Genomic DNA, 27,888 nt, shown 5'->3' on the forward strand with positions numbered 1-27,888 from the left:
CTATTTGTTGTTTAAGTTTTTTAGGTAGAACAATTACCCACAAGCACCCACTGACTTTTTTTTAAGTTTTTAAAAATCACCTACTGTGTGTTTTGCATAATACAATGGCATATTGTCCTGTAATGTATGCAGTTTGAGGAAAGTGAACCAGGGTTCTGGTTCAAAAAAGTATACATTTTTGTATTGTTTCTTAAATGAAAATATATCGACACTTAATCCATCGTGTAGTTTACTATCCCTGTGGTTAGTCCCTGTGGTGAAGGTAACTATGCCACAATATGCCTCCAGGTATTTGGGGAAGTAACAAGAAGAAAAACAACTTTGTTTCTGAGGTAAACAGTCTCTTTCTGTGGCTTATCTAAATAAACAGTGCCTGACTGCACTTTTATATACAAGTATTTAATCTATAAACTCATTAATATCTAGTGTGCCACTGACCAGTCAATCATTATAACAATAATCCCCTTCAAAACTTTACCTTGTGCTCTAAACTTTGCCAGAACCAATACTAGCTAATATTGTTTAGATATAGCCTGGAGCCTTCAGTGTAAACAAGGAGGACAAAACCGTTATGAAGACTATGGCTTATTGTCTGAATTTATATAAATCCATGACAGGCCACTTCTTGGAACACTGTACAAGCATTGGAAACACAATCCAGACATCACTGAAGGGCATTTGGTTTCATCAGCTTTATCTCCATTTTCTCTCTACACAGATCATATGCAAAAATGTCAACACACATAATTAAAGTATCAAGAGTGATGGCTTAAAACTGAGCCATACACCTGACATAACATTTCCAGCTTTCGGTGCCAAATAGAAAGTGTGAAATTTCATAAATGGGGAGGGTCAGTACTGAAAGAGTGCATTCCAACAGGGTGAGTCTATGTAAGCAGATTAAAAAGAGGACTTCACACACACAGTTTGAGGAAGTCCATAAAGAATTTGTTTAATATCTTCACATAGTGATTCAATTCAAGACCCAAGAATGCAGGCTTTTTACAGCATTTCCCCCTCATGTTTTTTCTATAAATCACTGGAGATTAAACATTTATTTCTCTTTCTTTTTGAAAGGAGATGTTCTTTAAAAAAATAACCAACTGTTCTTTCACAAGCAATGATGTAAGGCAAAGTAATTTCATCCCACATTTTATTTTTCAAAAACACAAAATAAGAAATATCTAATTTTACTCTGTTGCCCTGGACATCAACATTGTGCATGAAGGGCAAATGAAATTCACCCCTGGGCAGCGAATCAGCCTATGTACTCACTGCAATCTCACTTCAAATTCTGACCCTTGCTCACTTTCTATACATTACTTAGGGAAAGCTCATTAACACCCATTCTGTTCAGGATTCAGCTTTTCTGGAGAGAGATTGTCTGTGTTCTGAGCTGGTGTATAATGGTCTGGTATAACAGAGGCATGAACTCTGATGACTCCTGGTCATGCGCCACCAGATGTATGTTGCAAATAGGCTAAGATGACGATTGCTGGGGGCCCAAGGTGCTGCCATAATGCAAAACAAAATTCGGAACAAAAAATTTTTCCTCAGCTCCCAGGAGACATTTTACATAGAATCATAGAATACTAGAACTGGAAGGGACCTCAAGAGATCAAGTACAGTCCCCTGCCCTCATGGCAGGACCAAGCACTGTCTAGCTCATCCCTGATAGATGTCTGTCTAACCTGCTCTTAAATATCTCCAGTGATGGAGATTCCACAACCTCCCTAGGCAATTTATTCCAGTGTTTAACCACCCTGACCGTTAGGAAGTTTTTCCTAATGTCCAACCTAAACTTCCCTTGCTGCAGTTTAAGCCCATTGCTTCTTGTTCTATCCTCAGAGGCCAAGAAGAACAACTCCCCCCCCCCCCCCCACCGTGACACCCATTTAGATAGCCTGAGAGGGGACATGATAGCGGTTTTCGGGTATGTCTACACTGCCAGATTTTTTTTTTGCAGAAGATTTACAAATCATGCTCTCATTTGCATATCTTCTGCCAATCCTTTTTACAGAAGAGGTTTTGCCAATAAAAAGCCCCACGTAGACGGGGCCATTTGTTGGGGGAAAAAAACCCTTTTTCGCAAGATCCTGTAAACCTAATTTTTTGAGGAATAAGGGATCTTGTGAAAAAGGGTTTTTTCTGACAAATGGCCCCATCTACATGGGGCTTTTTATCAGCAAAACCTCTTCCGCAAAAAGGATTGGCAGAAAATATACAAATGAGAGTGCAATTTGCATATCTTCTGCCCCAAAAAACAGCAGTATAGACATAGCCTCAGTCTTCTCTTTTCCAGACTAACCAAGTCCAATTCCTTCAGCCTTCCCACATAGCTCGAGTTTGCTAGACCTTTAATAATTTTTTTTGCTCTTCTCTGGACCTTCTCCAATTTCTCCACATCTTTCTTGAAACAGGGTGCCCAAAACTTGCTCTCAACACTGCTGTCTCGTGTCGTGCTCACAACACTGCTGTTAATATATCCCAGAATCATGTTTGCTTTTTTTGCAATAGCGTCACACCATTGACTCATATTTAGCTTGTGGTCCACTATGACCCCTAGATCCCCTTCTGCAATACTCCTTCCTAGACAGTCACTTCCCATTCTGTATGTGTGAAACAGATTGTTCCTTCCTAAGTGGAGTTCTTTGCATTTGTCCTTATTAAACTTCATCCTATTTATCTATTTTACAATGTCATCTCCAGCCTGATCCTGGCCTGCATATTTATACCTGCCTCTGGAAATTTCCACTACATGCATCTGACGAAGTGGGTCTTTGCCCACGAAAGCTTATGCTCCTACACTTCAGTTAGTCTATAAGGTGCCACGGGACTCCTCGCTGCTTTTTATTTTGGTTACTTGATTACTCTTTCCTCACTCCATACCTCTGGGTACCCCTTTCCTCATATGATGTCATCAATCTAGACAGCAAGACCCTTTGGCCTTCCTGCCTGACCTTCTGGTGCTGGGACAACTCTGGCCACCCAGCAATGCAGCTGGAGGCTCTGCTGTGCAGAGGGCCTTACTGGACTAGCGGTGCAGGAAGTTGATCCCTAACCCTGTACCACACCTACTGACCTTCAGAGCTGGGGCAGGCTGCAGCCACACTGCCTGCTGGTTCTCTGGGGCTGGAGGAAGCTGGGATCGCTAGCCTGGCGCAGGGAGGCCACATTGCTTGGGGTGGAGGTGATGTCCTGGGGCCATCAACAACCACAGTTGGGGGGGGGAGGGAGAGACCTGGGCTCTGGTGGGCAGAGTGGCGGCGGAGGGGCTTGCCACCCCAAAACATGTGGTCACCCACTGCCCATGCTCAGCTAGCAATACTTTTAGCATGGGTATAGTATAGACGGGGTGTGTTTTTTTAAAACACTAGAGATTAGCTTGTAGTGTCAGTTGATTAGAATGGGTCTTGGGGAAGAACAAACTCCTCCCCACTATGGTGAAGGGGACTATTTCAGCAACAACACAGTTGTTTGCAGAGTTTCAGCCACAGTGTGGCAGAGTGTTTAGTGCCCAAAAGCTTTCTCCAGGAAAAAGTATTTTAACTGATAAAGTTTGCTACTTTTCTGATATGCATTGAGTGGGATATTCCAGGTGCTGCATATTTGCAATACCTCTGGACTCTTGCAGATGAGCTGAGAGGCAAAAGATTCTCTGGAAGCTATTTAACTATTTACACTCATGTCAGCAAAAAGTCATATATTTTCTTATCACTTTCCATGGGAATCAAAATTGCCTTAGGATATAAGATTTTATTATTTAAATAAAAAGAGAGCTCAAAGAGAGACATTTTGCTGAGATGGTTGAGAAAAATGTTTTTGTAAATTAAAGTGAAAACTTGATGCGTCTCTTTGGTTTGTTTATGCTCTTTGGAAAGAGCAGGTTATCCCCAAGTCATCATGCCTCCTGAAATGACTTCTTGCAGAGTAAACATTTTCACTGACTGCCATGACATTGGGCCACATTATTTGTGGGTGCTGCTGAGCTCAGTCAACATCCCACTCTCAATCCTACCACATATTTCTGCTTCTTTAAAGCCAAGATAACCTTTCCAGACCTCGTAAATTAAAACAAAGGAAACCAAACACACACAACTCGGAGCAAATATTAATATAATTATAATAGCGTAAGCTCCTCATTCAATAATAGGAATCCATTTGCCTTTCTTTTTCTTATAAGATAGTATTTTCCAGAAACTGTGGATTTGAAATTGTTACCTTTCAGCCCACATTTTCAAAATGTAGAGACAAAAGGACCTGATTCAAGACAACATCCCTCTTCAGGAAATCATGTAAGCACATATTGATGTCGATGAGACAGAGGGGCACATGCCTAAGTGCTCTCATGAATTAGGGCCAGAAAGTCTGTCTTACAATACATAGTCAACACTTCACCCTATCAGGCAAACATCTGTCCTGTACCGTCTATATTTTAGGGCAATACTTATGCCTCAGTATCTCGAGATCCATATTTAATAAGGAGCGATTAACTAGTGGCTGATCAGTGTTTGCAATAACCAAACATACTGTGGCTTAAACACTGGTACATACTATGAATTTTGTTCCACAAATAAGTCACCATTTGCTTGTGTTTAATGAAATATATATGGAAAGCAAGCCATAACCATGGAGCCTACAGTCCAAAGGTCATAGTTCTAATTTTTTTCCAATTTATGTGGAGGATAAGTTAATAACTCAGATTTTGGCCTTACAGAACAATTAGTAACATATGACGAAAGTAAACTAAAGAGATTTTGGACAAATATTCTGAGAACCTTTCTGGTAGGCAGGGTGATTTTTTCTTCCAGTAACCGATGAAAATATTTCAGTTTCAGAGTAACAGTCAAACAGCACAGGGGTCTCAAGGACACTGACATCACTTTCTTAGCAAATGAAGCTGTCTTTCTGCATTTACTCCAACAGAAAAATTGAACTCCTGATATTTCATCCCAACCCTAACTACAGCTTTGTCACTGCACTACTGAAATGGTCAGTGTTCAATTTTTCTTTAGCCAGTTATCTATTTGATAGTTAACTCAGCTAATCCATATTACCAATTTCTATCTGGACAAACCAGATGGAGCCACATTAGCCAATTTATTGAAACATTTTAATAACATCTCTCTTAGTATCATACCTCAGACCCATGCAAATTATTTAGGTGAAAGCAAACTCTTCACCCCACTCCCTCCCTTGTAAATTAGTTTTGGGCTGTATTGCTCTGAAACTGTAATCCTAAGAATTTCATATTTCAAGAAATTCGAAAGGGTACGTCTACACTAGCTCATTAGTTCGAGCTAGGTAGGGTAATTAGGGCAAGAGGAGTTGCAAATGAACCCAGGGATTTAAATATCCCAGGCTTCATTTGCATGTTCCTGGGCGCCACCATTTTTAAATCCCCCTTAGTCCGAAATCCGTGCCCTCATTCCACGAGGAGTAACGGTAGTTCAAATTAGGATCTTTAATTCGAACTACCTACTCCGTGCCGCGTGTAGCTGCAGGCACAGAGTTCGGACTAAGGGGGATTTAAAAATGGCAGCGCCCAGGAACATGCAAATGAAGCCCGGGATATTTAAATTCCGGGCTTCATTTGGAACTTCGCTTGCCCTAATTACCCTACCTAGCTCGAAGTAACAAGCTAGTGTAGACGTACCCTAAAACTATCTTGTTTTGTATAGCTTTGCTCAGTATACATATGCAGTAGTGTAGTTTGACCTATAAATATCATACATTTACAGTTAAAATTTTTTATCTGGAAGTAAGCACAATCCCCAAGTCTATACTTGGAAAAATTACTAATATACGCCAACATGTGCTACTTCTGTTATTTGTAAGAAATTGTAAGAACAACAGACTGATTTCTAGCCAGGACTTAAAATCTCTTTTTTATTATTAGTCAGTTAAAGTACTTTTGCCTGTGGCTGAATTTAATGCTTGTCTTTTCTCAGGTTCTCTTTTCAAAGAGGTATTGAACAATATATTAAGTACTGTGTGAAAGAACTAAAATAAAATCAGATGAGTATGGATTCCTGAGGATAAGTATTTTTATGAATAAAAAGCCTATTACAAATGGGATTTTACCATCTGCCTCAGAAATAAGACTTCCTCTATGGCTCCAGATTTCCTATTGATATAGTTTTAGCATTGTATTAATACTCCTCTGGATTCTAAAAATTTGATATGTAACAATTTAATTCCAGTTTTTTATCATACCTTTAGATATTCAATTAATGCAAAGCTAGCCTGTGTACAGAATCATAGTCCTAAGTACAATGTTGAAGAGAATCCAGAAAACTCTGTCCTCAGATGTGAGTGCATGTAGTTTTAACTCACTTCACTGTGCTCTCTGACTGCACATTTCTCAGACAAATTTGGCCTACAGACTTTATGGTAGAATCATTACAGGCAGCAAAGGGCCTCCTACATTAAAAGTCACAGGAGATGACCTTTTGAAAGAGAGAATTCCCTTGCCAGAGAAGCTCCTGAGGACTCCAAAGAGCTATATAAAATAAGATAACACTGTCTGGAACCATATTTCAAGATAATGTCTGCGGTATCAGAGAGTGGGGATGAAGTGTATATATTTCCCAGTCCTGGACTGTTCCCTCTACCCTGACTCACTAACCTCCAGTTTCTTCTCCAGAGCATTGCTTCTGGTCTATGCAGAGAAAGCTCCTGGGGTCAGAGGAGGAGAGGGGAAGGTGCCATAAAGGCAAGTAAGCTACGTTATGCAGTGTAGTGGATATTGTGTGAAGGAGAGATCCAATCCCCAAGTTCCTTAGACCCTTTCAAGAAAAGTCTGAGAATTTTTAGCTTTACCCCAGATAAGTGAGTCTGGGCCTTGTTTTAAATATATGGTTTAGGATTGTAAAATGTCTCTGGAGAAGATTCTACTTGTTTCTTAATTTTATTCTGTGTGAATAATCAACAAAAACGGACCCTTTCAAGTTAGTTTCTTCTTGTGCCAGTATGCTAGGTGTGCCTCCCAATCCTTTATTTATTTTGTAGCAAACTAATTACATAGCAAATAAAACCACAGTTCTTTAAAAAGTTACCTTGATCTCAGACTGGGATCTGATCTGATTAGTTAAGATAACAACATTGAGTCTCCATTAGGAGACTCCTCAGTGTTATTTAGAATATATATCACCATTTTGAATTCATCAAAATAATGTGCAGTCAGAATAGCAAAAGAATAAGTACAAGTTGAGAAGAGTGCAGTTAACTTAAGAAACAAAGGCATATTTATTTTTAAGCAGAGGTAGGGTATGGAAGTAAAAAATAAAGAAATACCCTGGGGAGTATTTTGCATAGCTGAAACTAGAAAAACTTGGAAATCTCATGAGACTCTGCTCTTGTGAGATTTCCAACTCAGCTTCCAAACCAGACACATTTTGGAGAAGGATTCAATAAGCATCTGAATCCCAGCAATATGTCTCCTGCCCAGTTCCTGGACAGTTAGAATACTGCCCAGCACTAAATTGCAGAACTGGAACTGAAGCCAGCTAAGACTATTTCCTAACACCACTCAAGTTCTTTAAATGGAAGATTTTAAACACTCATTTTCCATTACTTCTTTGCCTAGAGAAATGTACGTGGGGACTTTAAAATTCCGTTTCCCCAGATATCAGCAATGTGATTTCACCAGAAAAATACATAGAGATGTAAAGGGCAGAGCAGGTTTGCAAAAGAGAAGACTAGTGGTTCCCCCCTCAGCAGCTGGAACTGTCATTCAAACTCAACTAGACAAAGCTCTTGCCATCATACTCCTCAATAACAGATGAGGATAATACCACTAGTTTTCTATATGCAGGTGGGGTGGCCATGTCCTCAAGTTTCATGCTTCGATCTTTCTTTAGTTTTTCACCGCCATGTGCTGTCCAGCTCTGCTTGCTGCTACTGGCTATTTCTGACTCATCTGTCTGAGGTGGATTCACAAACTTCTAACCATGCTGAATTTTTTTTCCAGCTCAGATTTTTGAACATTTGTTACAGGCATTTTCTGAACAAACTTAGTTCAGGTCCTTGGCTGAGAAGTCTGCAGCATGACTTAGGAGCAGGGGGTAGAATGAGCTGGGATGGCCATGTAGGAATCTCATTCCCTAGTTCTGGTTTGACTCCTCTGTCATAGCTGGAAAGCCACATAGAAAATCGAGGCATTTCAGGCAAAGAAAACTGTTTCTCATCACATCTGACAGACATAACATTAGCAGCAGTTTATTTGAAGAGCTCATAGGCTGTTTAATCATCCCTGAAGTTTGAATAAAGATTTCAGATCTGAATCCTCTTTTGTCTTCCACTCCGCATTCTAACCAGGTAATTAGAGTCTTACCAAATTTGCAGTCCACGTTAGTCCTTTTCATGATCATGGTTAAAAATTGTAAATTTCATGATTTGATTTGTTTAAAACTGAAACTTGACGGTGCTGTAATTGCAGTGGCGTTGTGGGGTAGGAGTCACTGCTGCCCTTACTTCTGCACTACTGCTGGTGGTGGCACTGCCTTCAGAGCTGGGAAGCTGCAAATCAGTGGTTACTGTGAGGGATCCTAGCTTTGAAGAGCCATAGTTAGTAGCACTGCAGAAGGAAGGATGATGTGGTCTAGCATTGCCTACTTTCATTATGTTTTGTTGCCTGCAGAACGGGTGCCTCAGTCAGCAGCACCCATTCTCAGGCTGCCTAGCTCTGAAAGCAGTGCAGAAGTGAGGGTGGCAATATCCTGATCCACTCTGAAATAACTTTGCGATTCCCTGCAAGTTCCTTTTCGGTCAGGACCTCCAATTTGAGAAATGCTAGTCATCCCTGTGAAATCTGTATAGTATAGAGTAAAAGCACACAAAAGAGCAGATTTCACAGGGGGAGAGCAGATTTCATGGTCCATGAAGAGTTTTTCAAGGCCATACATACAGTAGATAATAGTCAGACCATCTAACATAATAACTGTTTTACAGTGTATAGAAAGTGGCCTCTGTTGGCAGTAAATGTGAATTACTGCGTTGTTGAATTATTCCATATAATGCTGTTACAAAGAGTCATATATTTTGCTTGAGCCACATACAGAACTCCCATTGACATAAATAGGATGTGTCAGAGTCTGGCACTGTCTATTTTTACTTGAATGGTTTATTGTGTGTGAAAAACTTCAGATTTGGAAAAATGAAAGAAAATTAAATTAAAAGTCAGTAGAGTTTCTGGTCACTTAACACCATTTTACTACTATAAGATATTATAAAAAAAACCTCTACTTTCTGAAAACTCACTGTCCTTAAAAAGTAAGAATATTTGTATCAGATTGGTGCTCATCAATTCCTGCAGCTCTCTCCCCAGATGAAATAATACTGTGTAACATCACAATGTATTATCGTGGAAAGAGTTACACCACAAAAAGGATTATTACTTTAAGGAAAAGGGGTAAAAAGAACAGATCTACTCCTAAGTACCAAAAGACTTTCTTATGTAACTATTTCTAACATAAGCAGCAGAAGAGTAAACAGAACCATAACCAAAATTATCTTATAAAATGTCTCATGAGCTGTGAGTGGGTGTTTGTGTTCGCAGTATCAACTCAATAGGCCTGATTCTGCTCTGGGTTGCAGCACAACAACTCTGTTTCAGTCAACAGCTTTGAACCCATGTATATTTGGTATATCAGAATCATGTCCTGGTTGCTCTTTTGACTGGTGGTAATGATCTGTTTGCTATTGTTGCTTTAGGGATTTTATAATTCTGCTCTGCAAATTTATTCCAAGCTGAAATGTGGGTTGAGCCCATTGGCAAGGCTCATTCAAAAGTTTAAAAACAAACAAACAATGTATCTCCTCTTGAAGTTTTTTGAAGTGCCTGGAGTGAGGCATTGACCAATGTTCTCTTTTAGACACACTATTATCCAAGATCTTAAATAATTATTTTTAGGTTTTCCCTTGTTTTCAAAGTAGTGTTGAAAACTAACTGAAGTTAACACAGAGACTCACTGTGTTTAAGTACAGTAACTTTAAGATTGTGACATACCCCAACAAAAGGAAGGATGATGAAAGTTGTTTATTACTTTCTCTGAAACCTGCTCTCAGTGAGTTTCTGTGCTTGAGTGCTGATTACAAATACCATGTGCACTCTTCCTCATCTATTTCAACCCAAATAAACCCTGGTCAATGCATTGTATGCCCACAGTTACATGTTTTAAATAGCCTTTGGGTGAGCATATCCAACATGAATTTTGCACAGTTTGCAAAGCAAAGACTGTTCTCATAAAATTCTTACTATTGTACACAATGAATTTTGATCTGTTAGGCAGGCAGACCTTCTCCTAAACAAACTAGGGAAATGCAGCCTGGATGGAGCCACTTTAAAGTGGGTACAAAACTGGTTGGACAACCATTCCCAAAGAGTAATCATCAGTGGTTCACAATCAAGCTGGAACCATATATCAAGGGGGAACCCCCAGTAATCAGTTCTGGGCCTTGTTCTGTTCAATATCTTCATAACTGATTTAGATAATGACATTGAGAATACACTTATAAAGTTTGTAGATGATACCAAGTTCAAGAGGGATTGCAAGTGCTTTGGAGGATAGAGTTAAAATTAAACATTATTTGGACAAACTGGAGAAATGGTAAATAGTAGAAATGAAGTAAATAGTATTAAATTAAATAAGGACAGCTGCAAAATACTCTAGTTAGGAAGAAACAATCAGTTGTGTACGTACCAAATGGGGAAGGACAGCCTAGGAAGGAGTACTGTGGAAAGGGATCTCAGAGTCATAGTGGGCCACAAGCTAAATATAAGTGAAGAGTGTAGCATAGTTGAGAAAAAAACACACACCCGAACATCGTTCTAAAATGTTCTTGCAGGAGTTTTATACACAAGTAGCAATTCTTCCACTCTAGTCCATGTTCATAAAGCCACAAGTGGACTATTGTGTCCAGTTCTGGGTGCTACATTTCAGAAAAGATGTGGACATGTTGGAAAAAGTCCAGAGAAGAACAAAGGTTTTAAAAAATTGCATATAAGGGAAGATTAGGAAAAAAAAGGGCTTAATTTAGTCTGAAGACGAGAAGACTGACACAGGACTTGATAACAGTTTTCAAATACAGAAAAGGTTGTTACAGGGAGGAAGGAGAAAAAAATGTTCTTTTGAACTGCAGAGGATAGGATAAGAGGCAATAGACTTAAGTTGCAGAAAAGTGAATTTAGGATGGACATTAAGAAAAAGTTAGGGTGATTAAGCACTGGAATAAATTGTCTAGAGAGGCTATAGAATCTCCATCACAGGAGATTTTTAAGAGTAAGTTAGACAAACTTGTCTGGAATGGCTTAGAGAATACTTAGTTCTGCCATGAGTGCAAGGACCTAGACCTCTCAAGGTCTCTTCCAGTCCTATGATTCTTTAAGCCTATGCTCTTTTTGATGTTTGTCCATGAATGCTCTCCTCTCATTGTTATAATAGTCTGGAGTAGTGAGGGATAAATGCATTTCACTTCACTCCTTTCAGGATAGAAGATATTCTCAGAGACCCACTTTAGATAAAAACATATGAGAGCGCTGCCCTTGACTTGCAGACCATTAGCAATATCCAGACACTGATTAGCAGAGCGCTCACAATGGGCAGCACATGTTTCTATTTATGGTACACGTAACAAAATGTATTCCGCACATGGATGGAAACAGAGGAAACACTGATGGCCCACTTTATTTAGCAAACATTGTCAAAAAGCTCAAACCACTCAGGTAGGCCTGAGTTCTTTCTGCTCACCAGCACCACTTTGTCTATAGCCATCCAGTTTCCATCTCAGTGGCTGGCTTCCTCCATGCTGTCTTCTGTACCTTTCAAGGCCTATCAACTGACTTTACTTCTTTGTGTTATACTACACTCCCCTGTTGTGCCAGCTGATCTGCTCTTGGGCACTCCATTCCCTCCACTGGTCATTCTGTACAGTTTACTCCTGTGCTTTTTTTCCCTTCCAGGCACAGCCAAACCTCAGGGCTCAGTTTCCACCCTAGCAACCTCACAGCACATTGTGTCATAACACAATGATTGCTTTTGCTACCTAGAAACATTTGTGGCTTCCAGTCACCCCTGCTGGAGGGGTTAATTAAGGATGACGATGTTTAAATAGGAGTTCTTTGCTAGAGCTGGTTTATTGCATTCTTAACATGACTTAAGGGTAGATTGCCATGTTTTAATGTTACTATGGTTATACTGACCTCTAGGGGTTTACTTTCCATCACAGAAAGTCTGTCTTCTCCTTTAATTCCAGAACAGCTATGGCTTCCTACTTAGCTTGTGCCAAGACAACCCTTTTCACAAGCTTTTTCACTTCTTTAGTATATCTCGGTTTCTGTAAAACAAAAAAAATGCCATTAAAATAGACACCTGAGGAAAGAAAAATTACACACCTACCACTAGAGATGTGTTTAGGTCATATTGCAAATGGTATCAGACTTAGATGCCAGCCTTCATGAGGCTGAAGAATGTCCTATGCAAAACATACGGACTCTCTGAGGCCTGTATGTATAAAGAATGGAGAAAGTACTCTAACAATTATATTAGGTATAAATGCTTAGTTTATGGGTCACATTCTTCTTGATTCATTCATGGACCAGTTCAAGTTCAGTGTAGCCCCTAAAATATTTTCAAAGATTTTCTTTCCCAAAAATCAGTAATATAGACAAATCAGTTGTCAGGGCTAAGGATTTTACCAGCATTTTTCCTAAGCAACTCACATTTTTTCAGAAATGGTTGAGTTGCATGCAAAAACCTCAAACTAGTTTGGTTGCTTTAAATAATGTTAGTATTAAACATTTTTGTGCTCTCACAAACTGTTCAAAAAAATTGAAATGCTGCATTCCATCATCTTGATTAGGCAACGTTGGCATATTGGGAAAAGTATTTAATCTAATTACACAAACTACTGAGCACATGATGATTTCAATTAAAAGGTCCTACATTTTTTTCAGGGGGCACTAGCATAACTACTAGAACAACATGTTCCATTAGTTAAAAGAAACGTTTATGATGGTAACATAATATCTATATTAGCCATATAAAGAAGAAGATAGTCGATTTTCTATTTTCTGTCCCTCAGCTGCTTCAGCAGTAGAATATATATATTTTTTCTCTCTCAAACCAGAAAAAACTAAAAGTTTGCTTAAACTTTTCAAAAAGCTTACTTTCAAGCAGAGACCAAGCTGAAAGTTTGGAAAAAAGTTATGAGAGTCTGAAAACCATAGATCTAATGGAAATATTCAGACAATAGCTGTCGCTATAACTACTGCTGTTACTAGCCCAACCATTATAATCATAGCAACACAATCTATCAGGGTCAAAAACATACTGTCTAAATTTGGAAATTTATGCTGGCTTCATGCCCTAAATGGAACTTCCCTATTACTGCTTTTGCTACATCTGGAATTGCCAGATAATCAGGAAATCCGTAGGTGGGGAATGGGAAATCCTATATTTCTCATCTGATTTGATAAGGAATTCCACTGTGGAAGATCATAGAAAGGATCTTCCATGGATATTTACACCAAAGAAAATAAATAACAGATTTTAAATTACAATGAATTGTTGAGTTGTATTTGGAGCTTCTGCCTCTACTCTTATATCTCAACCTTGCTGTATTGTCTTCTTTGATTAGGTTTCTTTTTGTAGCTTAACAAATGTATTTTGTGTTATCACTACGCTGTAAATAAGCAGATACCTTTTAGTTTTTGACCTTTTAATTATTATTTAAAAAAATAAAAAAATAAAAATAAATAAAAAATAAGAAGCCTGCTTCAGCACACATTGTCTTATTGCAAAATTTTGCACTTCAATACCCCCATTTTTATCAGGAGTAACTTAATTGAGGTAAATACACCTATTTTGCAATGGTGTAAATGCAAGAGAGGAAAATCAGCGTTAAAATTGGTTAGACTGGCTAAGTTCATATTCATCAACATAAAATACACAAAAGACCCATTTTGTGCAATCTGGTTGCTTTGAAATATGCAGATAACTTGAACTAAATGGGCAACCAGCCATAGATTCAGTTATTAAACTGGAATTATCTGACATTTGCAGAGAAGGTATTACATCGTAGGGCCTCTCACTTCCTACACAGATCCCAACTCACAGAGCACGCCGAGTTCCCAGAAAAAGGGACAAATATTCCACTAAGGGAATGACCTCCATACAGAGTTGGGAATATCCATGTGCAGAAGGTCCCTGTAGCTGGCCAGCTCTCAGCCCAGACTCAACCTTTATGTTTTCAGATGTCTTGCCCCCTGGGCGGTTGGTGCAGTTGGGGCAGGCAGGCCTCCAGCCCCACTTAGAGTCCCTTCCCCACTGCTGAGGCCCCGCCCCCCCCACAGGGAGGAGGCAGAGCAGTGTGCCAAATGTGCCCCTCCCCAAGGGGAAGGGCAGAGATGGGAGAGGGCAAGCATGCCTGTGCCCCTCCCCAGCCTCTCTGGAGCACTGGGGGAGGGAGGAAGGTGCACGGCATTTCTCCCACCTCCCCAGAGCACCGGGGGAAGGAGGGCATGTGGTGCAGATCAGGCACCAGAGAGAGAGGAAGCCACATGGCTCCAGACTGCCTGGCCAGGAGCACAGGGAAGGCAAGCAATGGGAGCAGCCTCACTCCACCCCCAAAACACCTACAGCAGGCATTCTTGGGACAGAGTATAGGTGAGGCAATGTCTGGTGATTTGGAAAGGCAAAGCCTTCCCTTGCCTAGGCTACCAGATGCCTACGCTTGCCCCTGGATTCTCTCTAAATCTCTGCTCGTGGACAAACTCACTTCCCTACAGAAGTTGGGCTCACTCACAGGGTCCTTTCTGAGTCTAATTGTCTCCTGTGTCCAGCTTTACTTTTTTAAGCTCCCCTTCTCCAAGCAGAGTATCTGCAGGTTTACCTAATTGGCACTGTCCAAGTGCAGAGATCTTAGTTATGTTTGCTGTCAGTGAGAGGTGCCATCTTCTGTCACAGTCCTGTGTGCATAGTCTGGGGGACACAGAGCACTAGTTTGTGACACAAACCAACATAAACTACAACATACACAGGAATAAACAAGTGGGGCTCAGTCCTACACGAGTTTCATATGTTAAAGAGCTAAAATGATCAGATCTAGAAGCTTTTCCTCTTCAAAAGGCTGAACAAGTAGCAGCACAAATGTTGTTCATTTAGAATTCACTTGATTTTTTCAAACTCTTGTCTGTAAACATAGGAGGAATTTAGCCGGTAGCTCTAAACATACCCTGTTGCTAGGAGCAGTCTAAAACCAAATCCCAGAGCTGCCTCAGCTCATATTAGAGTGAGCAGTGCACTGACACAGCTTAATGAGCGGCTAAAGAAGCTACTCTCCACTCCAGTTCCATTTTCCCTAGGGCACAGAGCTACCTGAAATGCAATATGAAGCATTTTTGTAGTTTTCCAGCTCCGCCTTAATAAGTATGAACTAGAATTTGCCCAAAAACACAATGAGTGATAGGATGAAAGGAATCAGAGGATTTGAATTCAGATAATGTACCTATTAGAACCGGCTGTGAGTTTTCTGACAAAACAGTTTCACTAGAGTTAACCAATTCTTTGAACCTGAAATGTTTCACAGAAACAGCTTACAGTTGACAAACTTTTGTCAAATCACCAGTGAAGAGGAAGATAGAATCCTTCCTGGTTTCCCGGCAGGCTGTTCCAGCCAATGTTTCCAGGGTCCATGACACTGAGAAACTATATCAGTGTTTCCAGTCAGCAATTTTCATGGAAGTTCTGATTCACAAGAAATCTGAACAAAACCAAATTTCTAAATATTGAGATTTACTGCAAACTGGAAAACCTGAGTTTTGGCCAAATTCAGTGCCAATAATGAAAAATGTTTTATAAAGCACTCTGGATACGAAACCCTTATGTACTATAGCATGATAAACTATCAACTTCTGTTTTCAGATACATAGTAAATAATCATGATCTTCCATTTATATAAAATGTAAGATTAATTTATTTACAGTGTTGCTCCTTCAGTCCCAGAGTGATTTGTAATCTATGCACAGTTGCCCAAGAGCCTGGTTCTGCAGGAGCAGAGCTGCTATTACAGCTCAGAGTGATGTGATAAAGCAATTCAGACCAGAGCTGGAATTTGTCCAGGACACTGAATTTGAGATCTTTACTTTATAAAGAGCATAAATAGCCACACCTGGCCAGAAACTTTATAAAGCAAAATTTGGCACCCTGCTGTCTCCTTGCACAATTCAATACATTTCAGTACTAATTAAAAACGAAGAGTCTGGTCTACTTAGATATATTAATTAGGACAAATTTCCCTGGTTTCAGATAATGCCACCTACCTGACAACATCACAAAAGTATAGGCTGTGTCTATGCTAGCCTATTTTCCTCCTCACCGATTATTTGACAAAAGTTTGATAAGATGTTTCTGTGAAGAATTGGTAAATTCTACTGAAACTATGTTTTGTCAGAAAATTCACAATCAGTTCTAATAGGTACATTATATGAATTTAAATCCTTTGTTTTCAACTAATGTTGCATAACTGTTGAAAATAGTTTGATTGTCATTTTACTTGCATTGCTTTATTATGCCATGGCTCTGCCTATGATCACATGGAGCCCAATTCATCTACAGGCAGTCCCCGGGTTACGTACAAGATAGGGACTGTAGGTTTGTTCTTAAGTTGAATCTGTATGTAAGTCGGAACTGGCATCCAGATTCAGCCGCTGCTGAAACTGATCAGTTTCAACAGCGGCTGAATCTGGACACCAGTTCCGACTTACATACAGATTCAACTTAAGAACCCCAGGCGTCCCCAAGTCAGCTGCTGCTGAAACTGATCAGCAGCTGATTCCAGGAAGCCCGGGGCAGAGCAACTCTTCCTCGGGCTTCCTGTAGTCAGTCGCTGGTCAGTTTCAGCAGCGGCTGACTTGGGGACGCCTGGGGCAGAGCAGCTCGGATGCTGCTGGGTTGGTCCATTAGCACGGCCGCTCCTCAGCGCTACTGGAGCAACCCAGCAGCACCCCAGCTGCTCCGCCCCAGGCATCCTGATTCAGCCACTGCTGAAACTGATCAGCAGTGGCTGAATCAGGACTCCTGGGGCAGAGCAGCTGGGGTGCCGCCGGGTTGGTCCAGTAGCGCCAAGGAGCGGTGCTGCGGGACCAACCAGCAGCACCCCACCTGCTCTACCACAGGCCCCGGGCTTTGCTCCATGTCTTCCTGGTCTGCTGGGGGGGGGGGCACTAGCTGCGTCCCCCCCCAGCAGACCAGGGAGACGGGGAGCAAAGAGGCGGAGGACCCGGGTCGGACCCACGGCGCTTCCGGATCAGCTGGAAGAGCCGCGGGTCCAGCCCCGGGTCCTCCGCCACTTTGCTCCCCGTCTCCCTGGTCTGCTGGCTTCCCCAGCAGACCAGGGAGACGGGGAGCAGCTTTTCTCGCCCCGGAGGAGGCGGGCCTTGGGACCAGGCGTCCCGCCACTCCAGTCCTCCAGGGCGAGAAAATCCCCGTTCGTAACTGCGGATCCGACATAAGTCGGATCCGCGTAACTCGGGGACTGCCTGTATAGGTTAACTATGAAATCTGTGGAATCACAATATGAAAGCATATGGCCCAGGAGTTCTAAAAACACTTTAGGTACCTTTAGTTTGAAAGGTATGAATAATTATCTCAAATCAATTCACATTAGCTTGATAATACCTCTGTATTTGCACTGCATAATGAAATTACAAAATAAAATGCAAGTATGCAACACTTGTGCATAATGTTCTTATATTACATGGGGTAAATCCTATTCTCAGTGCACAGCTGAATTAAATGGGCTGTGCACAGGGTAGGTCTGAGGTAGTCATAGGTGAAAGGAATCTTCCTCCTCACACTACAGAATAGTGTGCGACTATTGCAGCAACAGGTTTCACATCTTTTGGACTCCCACTGTTATGACCCAACTACCATACACAGACCAGGCCCATAAACCATAGCCCAGCTCCTTCGACATCCCCAACACACTTCAGAGGAGAAACTGTCCGTGGAGCTATGTTCCAAAGGATGCAACAGGTGTATATATATTGTGCAACCTGCCTATATTCCTATCACCACACTCCCCATGCTGCAGAACTGCCAGCCACTCTGCAAATGGGTGTTTGGATAAGATTAGCCACATATAGATTAGGGCGAGCTACTAAACAGTTTGTTATGCTTTGAAGATAAACACCTTTTAGGACTCATGTTTCACTAGGCACAGCATATTATCTCTCCTGGTTCTGCAGATTAGGTCAATCAAATAGCAATATTCCCAAATGAAAAATCAAGTAAAGCTGCACTCTCAATTTTATCAACTTAGAAAATAAAAAAAAAAAAATCCATTTTTCAAACCTGATGAATTACCTACCCATAAAAAGATTGTAGTTCTTTCATATAACTCATCAAAAACAACTGCAATCTAGAGAGTCATAAACTGCTTTTATTCACCCCAATATTATTTGATTCACCTTTATACTTTACTGCCACTTGACCTTAACCTTTGATTTTGCTACTGGAATTCCCAGCAACCTTAGCCAAAATAAACAACTCAAGTGCAGTGCAATCCTTTCCAACATCAGTTTACACTTCACTCATTGAAACACATATTCCCTTTATTTTTTTTACATATTTGATTCCCTGATTCCTCTTGCTGGTCAAGAGACCCAATGCACTGTGTAAGCTTGCCATATTCTATTCAATTAATACATTTATCTTCATTATCAGATTCCTTCCCCCACAAATAAAAAGTTAGCTTAAAAGGGGTAAAAAATAAGAGTGATGTCATCCTGGGGGTCTACCCAGGTAGAAGAGGTAGATGAGGCTTTTTTTAAACAACTAACACAATCATCCAAAGCGCAGGATTTGGTGGTGATGGGGGACCTCAACAATCCAGACATATGTTGGGAAACTAACATCGCAGGGCACAGGCTATTCAATAAGTTTTTGGATTGCATTGAAGACAATTTTTTATTTCAGAAGTTTGAAAACGCTATTGGGGGGAAGCTGTTCTAGATTTGATTTTAACAAATAGGGAGGAACTGGTTGAGAATTTGAAAATGGAGGAAGCTTGGGTGAAAGTGATCATGAAATCATAGAGTTCATGATTCCAAGGAATGGTAGAAGGGAGAACCACCAAATGGAGACAATGGATTGCAGGAAGGCAGATTTTGATAAGCTCCGAGAGCTGGTAGGTAAGGTTCCATGGGAAGCAAGGCTAAGGGGAAAAACAACTGAAAAGAATTGGCAGTTTTTAAAGGGACATTATTAAGGGCCCAAAAGGAAGCTAATTTCACTGTGTAGGAAAGATAGAAGCGGGGATTTAAATATCCCACATTTCATTAGCATAATCTCACCCACGCGCTGTTCTGATCACCAGCTGATTCGAACCAGGAAGTGTGCTCCGGGCCGCATTAGTCCGAATCAGACCCCTTGATTCCAACTAATGTTACTCCTCAAAAAATGAGAGGTACTCATTATAGTTCATCTGCAAATTTGACACCATCATTTTAGGATTAAACAAAGACTGTGAACTACAAAAGCAGTTTCTCCTCTCTTGGTGTTCACACTCCACATCAGCTGCTAGGAGTGTGCCTCATCCTCCCTGACTGAATTGACCTCGTTATCTCTGTATATTTATACCTGCCTCTGGAATTTCCACTACATGCATCTGATGAAGTGTGTCTTTGCCCACAAAACCTTATGCTCCAATAAATGTGTTAGTCTATAAGGTGCCACAGGACTCCTCGTCGCTTTTGCAGATTCAAACTAACACGGCTACCTCTCTGATATTTGACACCAAGAAGTCTAATGATCAAGGAATGCCTAACATAGTAAATGCTAGTGGGAGTGGGGTAGCTTTAGAAGATAAAATAAAAAAAGAACAAATCAAAAATCACTTAGAAAAGTTAGATGTCTGCAAGTCACCAGGGCCTGATTAAATGCATCAGAGTACTGAAGGAGCTGATAGAGGAGGTATCTGAGCCTCTAGCTATCATCTTTGAAAAATTATGGAAGATGGGAGAGATTCCAGAAGACTAGAAAAGGGCAAATATAGTACCCATCTAAAAAAAGGGAAATAAGAACAACCCAGGAAACTACAGACTAGTCAGTTTAACTTCTGTGCCAGGAATGATAATGGAGCAATTAATTAAGGAATTCATCTGCAGACACTAGGAAGATAATAAAATGATAGTTAATAGTCAGCATGGATTTCAAAAGAACAAATCATGTCAAACAAATCTGATAGCTTTCTTTGAAAGGATAACAAGACTTGTGGATAAGGAAGAAGTGGTGGACATGGTATATCTAGATTTCAGTAAGGCATTTGATATGGTTTCACATGATCTTCTTATTAATAAATTAGGCAAAAATAACTTAGATGGGGCTTCTACAAGGTGGGTGCACAACTGGCTGGATAACTGTTCTGAGAGAGTAGTTATTAATGGTTCCCAATCCTGCTGGAAGGGCATAAAAAATGGAATTCTACAGGGGTCTGTTTTGGGATCGGTTCTGTTCAATATCTTCATCAATGATATAGATATTGGCATAGAGAGTACGCTTATTAAGTTTGCAGATGATACCAAGCTGGGAGGGATTGCAGCTGCTTTGGAAGAGAGGGTCATAATTCAAAGTGAAGAAACTGGAGAAATGGTCTGAGGTAAACAGGATGAAGTTTAATAATGGACAAATGCAAAGTGCTCCACTTAGGAAGGAACAATCCATTTCACACATACAAAATGGGAAGCAACTGTCTAGGAAGGAGTACTGCAGAAAGGGATTTACGAGTCATAGTGGACCTCAAGAAACATTTGAGTAAAAAGTGTGATGCTGTTGCGGAAAAAAAACAACATGATTCTAGGATGCATTAACCGAAGTGCTGTGAGCAAGCCAAGAGATGTCATTCTTCTGCTCTACTCTGCACTGATTAGGCCTCAACTGGAGTACTGTGTCCAGTTTTGGGCACCACATTTCAAGAAAGATGTGGAGAAGTTTGAGAAGGTCCAGAGAAGAGCAATAAGAATGATTAAAGGTGTAGAGAACATGAGCTATGAGGAAAGACTGAAAGAATTGGGCAAGTTTAGTTAAGAAAGGAGAAGACTGAGAGGGCACATGATAGTGCTTTTTGGGTATCTAAAAGGGTGTCACAAGGAGGAGGGAGAAAAATTGTTCTCCTTGACCTCTGAGGATAGAACAAGAAGCAATGGGCTTAAACTGCAGCAAGGGAGGTTCGGGTTGGACATTAAGAAAAACTTCCCAACTGTTAGGGTTGTTAAACACTGGAATAAGTTGTCTAGGGAGGCTGCAAAATCTCCATCTCTGAAGATATTTAAGAGCAGGTTAGATAGACATTTATCACGGATGATCTAGATGGTGCTGGGTCCTGCTATGAGTGCAGGGGGCTGGACTTGATGACCTCTCGAGGTCCCTTTCAGTTCTAGTGTTTATTATTCTAATTTCAATGTGTCAGAAAAAAATATGTATAAAAATATGTAATGGTGATAACTTTGAACCAACTTCACTGACTTTATTCAAACTTGAATAATTTTCCTGTCTCGTCTAGTGCTACGCAACATGCCAAAATTCACATTTCTAGCTTTGTCCATTTTTTTGATTTTGTAAGGGAAAATCTTTCAAGTGAAATGTGTGAAAGATGTGTATTGTTTTCATGCACACAACACTTGAACAAGTTTTGCTGAAACTACAGTGGTCATGAACTTGTGAATTGCTTTTATGCATATAAATTAGTAGCTGGAAGTTTTTGGTATTGCTGAGTGCTTTAGCACCACTTAAAGATACACTATGATGTATTTTAATCTTAGAAGATAGGCAAGTTCTTATATAAATTGCACAGCAATGTGTACCAGAGGAGTAGGTTTTCCAAAGTATACCAACAGATTGGGTGTTTCTACACAGCAGGGCTTAACTCGAAATAAGCTATGCAAATTGAGCTACGTCAATTACAAAGCTTATTACGAAATTGGGACTGTCTACACAGCACTTATTTTGAAATAGAGCACTTTTCCTCTGACTTCCCTTACTTCTCATATAATCAGGGTTACAGGAGTCAGAGTAAGCAGTCTTCCAGATTGACAGTATTTCGACACTATTTTGAAATAATTTGCTGTGTGGATTTACTACTCTAACTGTCCCAGTTAAACCTTGCTACAGCAAACTACAAGTTTCATAATGTGCATTAACACTCTGAAATATGGTCTATAGAGCAGTGGTTCCCAACCTTTTTATACTGCGGGTTGGCAAAACTATTCACAAACTTTTGGCAGACCGGTAACATTTTAATTGCATATTTATCACACAAATAATGAATATGCAAATATGCAATTAACATGTTAGCAGTACACCAAAATATGTACCCCAGCCTGGGCCAGCCTTAGGGATAATGGCACCCTGAGCATACTTGTATGTTGGTGCCACTGCCCCCCTACTTGGGCATAGTGTCCCCCCATTTCCCTTGGCTGCCATGGACTTTTCCCTCCGGACTCCAATCCTGTGCCCCCTTTGCCATTAACTCCTGCCTCTCTTGAACCCTAACTGCTACCCTATGCCACTAATCCCAACATTTTGTCACCCTCATCCCCAGCCTCTGCACTTCCTTCCTACTTGCATCATCAGCTCCAACCCTGTTTTTGCTGGTGTGTCTACCACATTGACTCCCTGCCCAGAATCACTCAATATCTAAGTATCAGGTAATTGACTAATCAAATAGTTGATGCATTTTTGCATCAGCTATTCAATTAATCGATAGGGCACCTCCGCCTTTGAAGTGTAGCAACAGCCCTAGGGCTGTTGTTGCACTTTGAAGGCAAAAGAGCAGAAGCCCGGAATCAGCTGGAGACTCCCCCACTGACCCTGGGCTCTGTGCGGTGCTGCTGCTTTAAAATGCTACCGCGATGTTTCACAGCAGCAGTGCCGCATGGAGCCTGGGGTCAGTGGTGGAGTCCTGGGCTCCATGCAGCACTGCTGATTTGAAATGCTGTGACGAGCCCAAGTTAGTGGATTTTGTGGACCCCTCCCCCCCAAACTCTGGGGTTGGGACAAAAATGTGGAGTTCAATGTGTGGGACAGGGCTGCCAGTGAGAGGAATGGGGGTGCAGGATCTGGGCAGGAGATGGGATAGGCTGAAGGGGGCAGAAGCAAGCTGGAAGTAGGGTGTCTGGCCTTGAGGGGAGGATGCAGGATCAAGGGAAGGCGCAGTGTGTGGCCAGGAGGGAGGGTGCAATAGCAATAGTGGGTTCAGGAGCAGGCTGGGGGTAGGGTGTCTGGCCAAGGGAAGGGTGCAGGAGCAGGCTGGAGGAAAGGGGTCTCGGCAGGGTGGTGATGCACGAGCAGGCTGGGAGGTGCGGGGGTCTGGGCATGAGGGAGTGGGGCCTCTTACTTGCCTTCATGCCCTGTGCCAGTCCCAGGAACTGCCTCCGCTGCTCACATTGGCCTGATGCCATTGACACAATCTGGTTCATGGGAAGAAGTGCTCCTCTTTCTCTTCCGCCCCAGTTGGGGGAATAGCAGTGCGTCTGCTGGGGGAGGGGGAGTGCTTCTTCCCCAAGAGCCAGATAGCACATCCAGGCTTAGGGCTTTCTCTCCCCCACCACCACCCCAGTGGGAAGCCAGCACTAGTGCTTCAACCACATTACTAAATGCACTGGTCTTTTGTTTAATTTAACTGGGCAATTCATTTGATCTAACCTGTCCCCTTTGCAATTTACTTCCTATTTTAAAACATAACTGTATTGCTTATTAAGACTGACATTTATTCTGTATACTACATTATAAGCAGATATTTTGTTTGTTTCTAAATAAAATCTAAGGGGTGGATGGTGTTTAATAACTAGGGGAAAATACACTTGAGAACTAGTGAAGTGTCTTTCAATGTAGAATGGCATTCAACAGCAATTAACTAACCATTTGACTCAGCCTGTTTTGCTGCCTAGATTTTACCCAGGAAAGTTCATGATCCTATACCTTTGTTTGTCTCTAAGTTGCCACAGGACTACTCATTTTTAAAACTTTTTGTAACTAAAGTATTCGGAAGAGGCTATTGAGAGCTGCTTCCACTAAACTCTCATTGAACACAACTTACTTTGGTGAAGACTGCATGGGAGTGAAATAAGATTTTGCTCAAAATAAATAATCAGTGGCAAAGAACTCAGATCATGGTAATTTTAAGAAAAAGTTTTTCTTCTACCAGTAGAATGCAAATAACTTGTAGTGATTCTCATAGATAAACACTGCCCCTTATAGATCCAGTACAAGAACCCAGATAAAAAACAAGCAATCTGCAGAATAAAGGTCAAATTATTGCAAATTATTGTTCTAGTCCCATCCAAGATGTTCTCCGCACTTCCTTCTTTGAGTTTAAATAATAACTGTCAGGTTAATCTACAAGAGAGATCCATTTGAATTAATATGAGGACTATATGGACATTATGGGAATTATTCTAGATTTTTAAAAATGCAGTCTTAGACACTATTTCTGCCCTGACTATCTCCGGGAGCTTTTCAATCTCATTTTCAGTTCTATTAAAATGTTTCACAGCTCTGCTGCCATGTGAAAACCCCAGCTAAGGAAACAGACAGACTACATGAGTTTACAAATCAAACGGAAGATTCAGTCATGCACAAAGTACTGCTAAATGCACAAAGTTAAAAAACTAAGGACATACACTTTGTGCTAAGCTCTGGCAGGTCTAGCAATCAGCAGACATTAATCACAACACGATCTGGCTCGTGGGGAAGCAGCACTGCCAGGGCACTGCTGTTCCCACAGCCAGGAGGAGAGGAAGGGGCAGTGCTTCTACCCACAAGCCGGATCCCACCGAGAGGCTCGGGGCTTTCTCTAACCCTCCTTCCCCCAGTGGGAAACCAGTGCTGGTTCTCCAATCGTGCAGGGGAAGAAGGGTGCAGCAAGGCAGGAGGGTGAAGCTGCAGCAGCCTATAAGCCAGCTGCTGTGCAACGGCTCAGGGGGCCAGGGTGTACCCCAGCCATTGCTTCCAGAGTCACTGTGAACAGATGGCTTCAGCTGTGGGAGCCAGGCAGCCAGCAGTTTGTGACCAAGCACTGGTCTGTGGACCAGCTGTTGAGAACCGCTGGCCTAGAGAAAGCTTTCAGTTTGCACCAACAGGATATAGATGGACTAATTAGAGCCAAATATGTATTGGTGTGTTTTAGAAATCACACCCCTCCGGCCAGGACACCCATGGTCATGTCATGTCATGTCAAAAGAAAATGTTTCATACAACCCAATATTAACAGAAATGCCTTATTTTAAAGGGTCTGTTAGAACAAGCTTTTGGAGGATACCTACATTATGGTACTACAAGTTGGACCTCCGTGGTCCCAAAGGAGGGAGTTTGCCGGATGAGGGGAGGTCAGGCTTTGGGCTCTCCCGGGGCTCCCCTCCTGGCCACTGGCCTGACTAGCATGCTACCTCGGGTTGCTGGCAGAGGACCACCCAACCCTGCTCAACGTGCTGGTACCAGTTGCTGGCTGGGCTTCCTGCTCCCAGGCCACTGACCCTCCAGGCCACCTGCCAGCTGAGCTCCCAGCTGCTGGCAACCTCTGTGGCTGGGGCACTCTGGTCCAACAACATCCATGGTCTGGCACAGAGGTTCAGCCAGTAGCATAATAGATCAAGCTATTTGCTGTAATCTATTTTCATTTTGTTAGCTAAACAAAGTCATTATAAGCAAACATGACGATAAGCATACTTGTTTCTGAAATTCGTCAATAATCTAAAGTTACTTTGGTAAAATAGTATTTCATATATTATCATATTTTAATCTGTCCATGACTTTTTAATAGTATAGAGATAAAAACAAACCATGTAACAAAATTATGCACTGTACTTTATTTTATACATAATATTGTCTATGTATTATGCTTGCCTTTTTCTGCAAGTAACCTACTAACAAACTGCTCGTGCAAGGAAGGTAAGCAAGATTAATCCCAACATGAAGCATAATTGCCTATGTGTTGCTTACATAATTCAAGATAATTTCTATGTCTATTTAATATTTAAATATTTACAATTACAATGTAAACAAATATTTGCCACTTTAAGAAATATTTAAATAAGGATCAAAGACTAAAATATTTTATGGATGGCCTCATTCGACTTATTCCAAATGTAATGCTCCCGTTATGTGCTTTCCCTTATATGTCTTCTGAAAAAGTGCCCGACTGCAAATGTCTTCAGAATAACAGAGAAAAGAAAGGGATCATGTCTGTTCATTTTACCCTGAGAAGTGTTAAATGGTGGCACCATGCAGGCAAGTCCTGAACTCTTTTCTCTTTCTCATCAGTATTTTGCATTTTGTGGCACCTGCTGACTCAGTCAGCTGCCAAAAGCACTGCTGGCACCACGTTGTACAAAACAACAAAGAAAACAAATGCACTAGAACGTTGGCTTGGCTGTCTGATGCACTGAATACACAAAGAACAGCAATACCGTCTGCACCCTGCCAATAACTAAAGCATCTCACTGGAGCATGGCAATGTCTCTAATTTAATGGTGACCTACAAAGCGGGGAGTTCATGGGGGAGGAGGGAGAGGAAAGAAGGATGCCTATATGGCCTTTCCTGCAGCTTATAATACATAAATCAAAAGATTCTTCCCTTACTCCTGGTCTGTTTTCCCCCCACCCCACCATAATAGTGCTATTAAATCATAGCTTTCATTTCTAATATATGTAGATAGTAAGCTCTGTGGAGCAGGAACTCACAGTTACTACAATGATGAGTGTGGTATAAAGAACCTATATAGACCAGATATTTGTTATGTGTTTGTACAGCACATAGAAGAATGGGTCTCTCATCCATGACTAGGTCCTCTAGGCACTACCACAACAGAAGTAATTAACTGTTTAAGTGTATACTGGGAAACTCTTTAGAGGCCTGTTACTAACATGAACTAACATGAGATAGAATATCATGTTCTAGTGAGAACCTGAACACAGGTTTTCCCAATAGAGGGAGGCAATGGGAAGTCTATGTATAAATGTTTGGTTGTTTTGTGTTACAAAAAATCAATGTAATGGAGTTTCTGGTCAAAATACTCAAAATAAAAACAGTCCTGGGTGAAACTGACTCCCCTGCAGACAACCTGCCCTAGGCCCTTGTGAATTGTCTAAGCCCTGATTAAACACTTCTCAGGGTTTAAATGGAGCTTGATTACACTGCCTAAGAGGGATGGGCAAAGTTTAATAAGCTCCATCAGAACTGCCAAGAGAGAGGACAGCTTTTTTTTATTAAATTCAGTATTAGCTAACTGCATAGTCTTTCTGAAAGCCCTACTCACATGGGTCACATACAGCAGTTCAGTACAGGTATTAACAGTCCCTCCCTTAGAAGTGACACAATAGTTATCTTTATAACAAGACCACCAATAACTGGCAAATTTCAGCCCCTGGGAGAGAGATGAAACCTGTAGCTCTAGTTCCAGCCTACTGAGAGGTCACTGTCCCACTCCCATTCTTTAGAAATACTAGCTCTTCCTGTTTTTGCTGGAGGACTAAAGTGAAAACACTTTTAAAGCACAACCAAAAACCACTTTTCCATGCTGTACAGAAAGAGAGCAAATAAGTAATGTTTCCGGCAATGCTGTTAATCTTTCTTTGTATTTTAGAAGAGAAGACAATTAATAATCTACATGAGCAAGCACATAATGAGTAGCTATAGAAATACAACTGGATCTCTAAAATGCAGGATATGGCTCTGCTGTGAATAATGCATGGTGCATAAATGTTAGTTTTGATCTGTTAAGGCCCTCACTCAGTATGTGCCGAACTTTAAAAGAGATTCATAGTCCCACTGAAGTCACTGAGATTGTACATATGCTCTGGTACTTGACTGAATCAGGGCTTAAAACTGTCT

The 27,888-nt window shown here is 41.1% G+C and overlaps 1 long non-coding RNA gene across 1 annotated transcript in view; it reads right to left on the bottom strand.

The window, feature by feature from the left end:
- Window positions 1–27,888, bottom strand: part of LOC142829866 (uncharacterized) — a 178,612-nt gene that overhangs the window by 48,097 nt on the left and 102,627 nt on the right. Inside the window, exon 2 of the long non-coding RNA XR_012904745.2 lies at window positions 12,203–12,336. This is a non-coding gene — a long non-coding RNA (uncharacterized LOC142829866). The remainder of the gene's footprint in view (window positions 1–12,202; window positions 12,337–27,888) is intronic.

Source organism: Pelodiscus sinensis, chromosome 6, assembly GCF_052426305.1.
Source record: "Pelodiscus sinensis isolate ZL-2025 chromosome 6, ASM5242630v1, whole genome shotgun sequence".
Taxonomy (NCBI): domain Eukaryota; kingdom Metazoa; phylum Chordata; order Testudines; family Trionychidae; genus Pelodiscus; species Pelodiscus sinensis.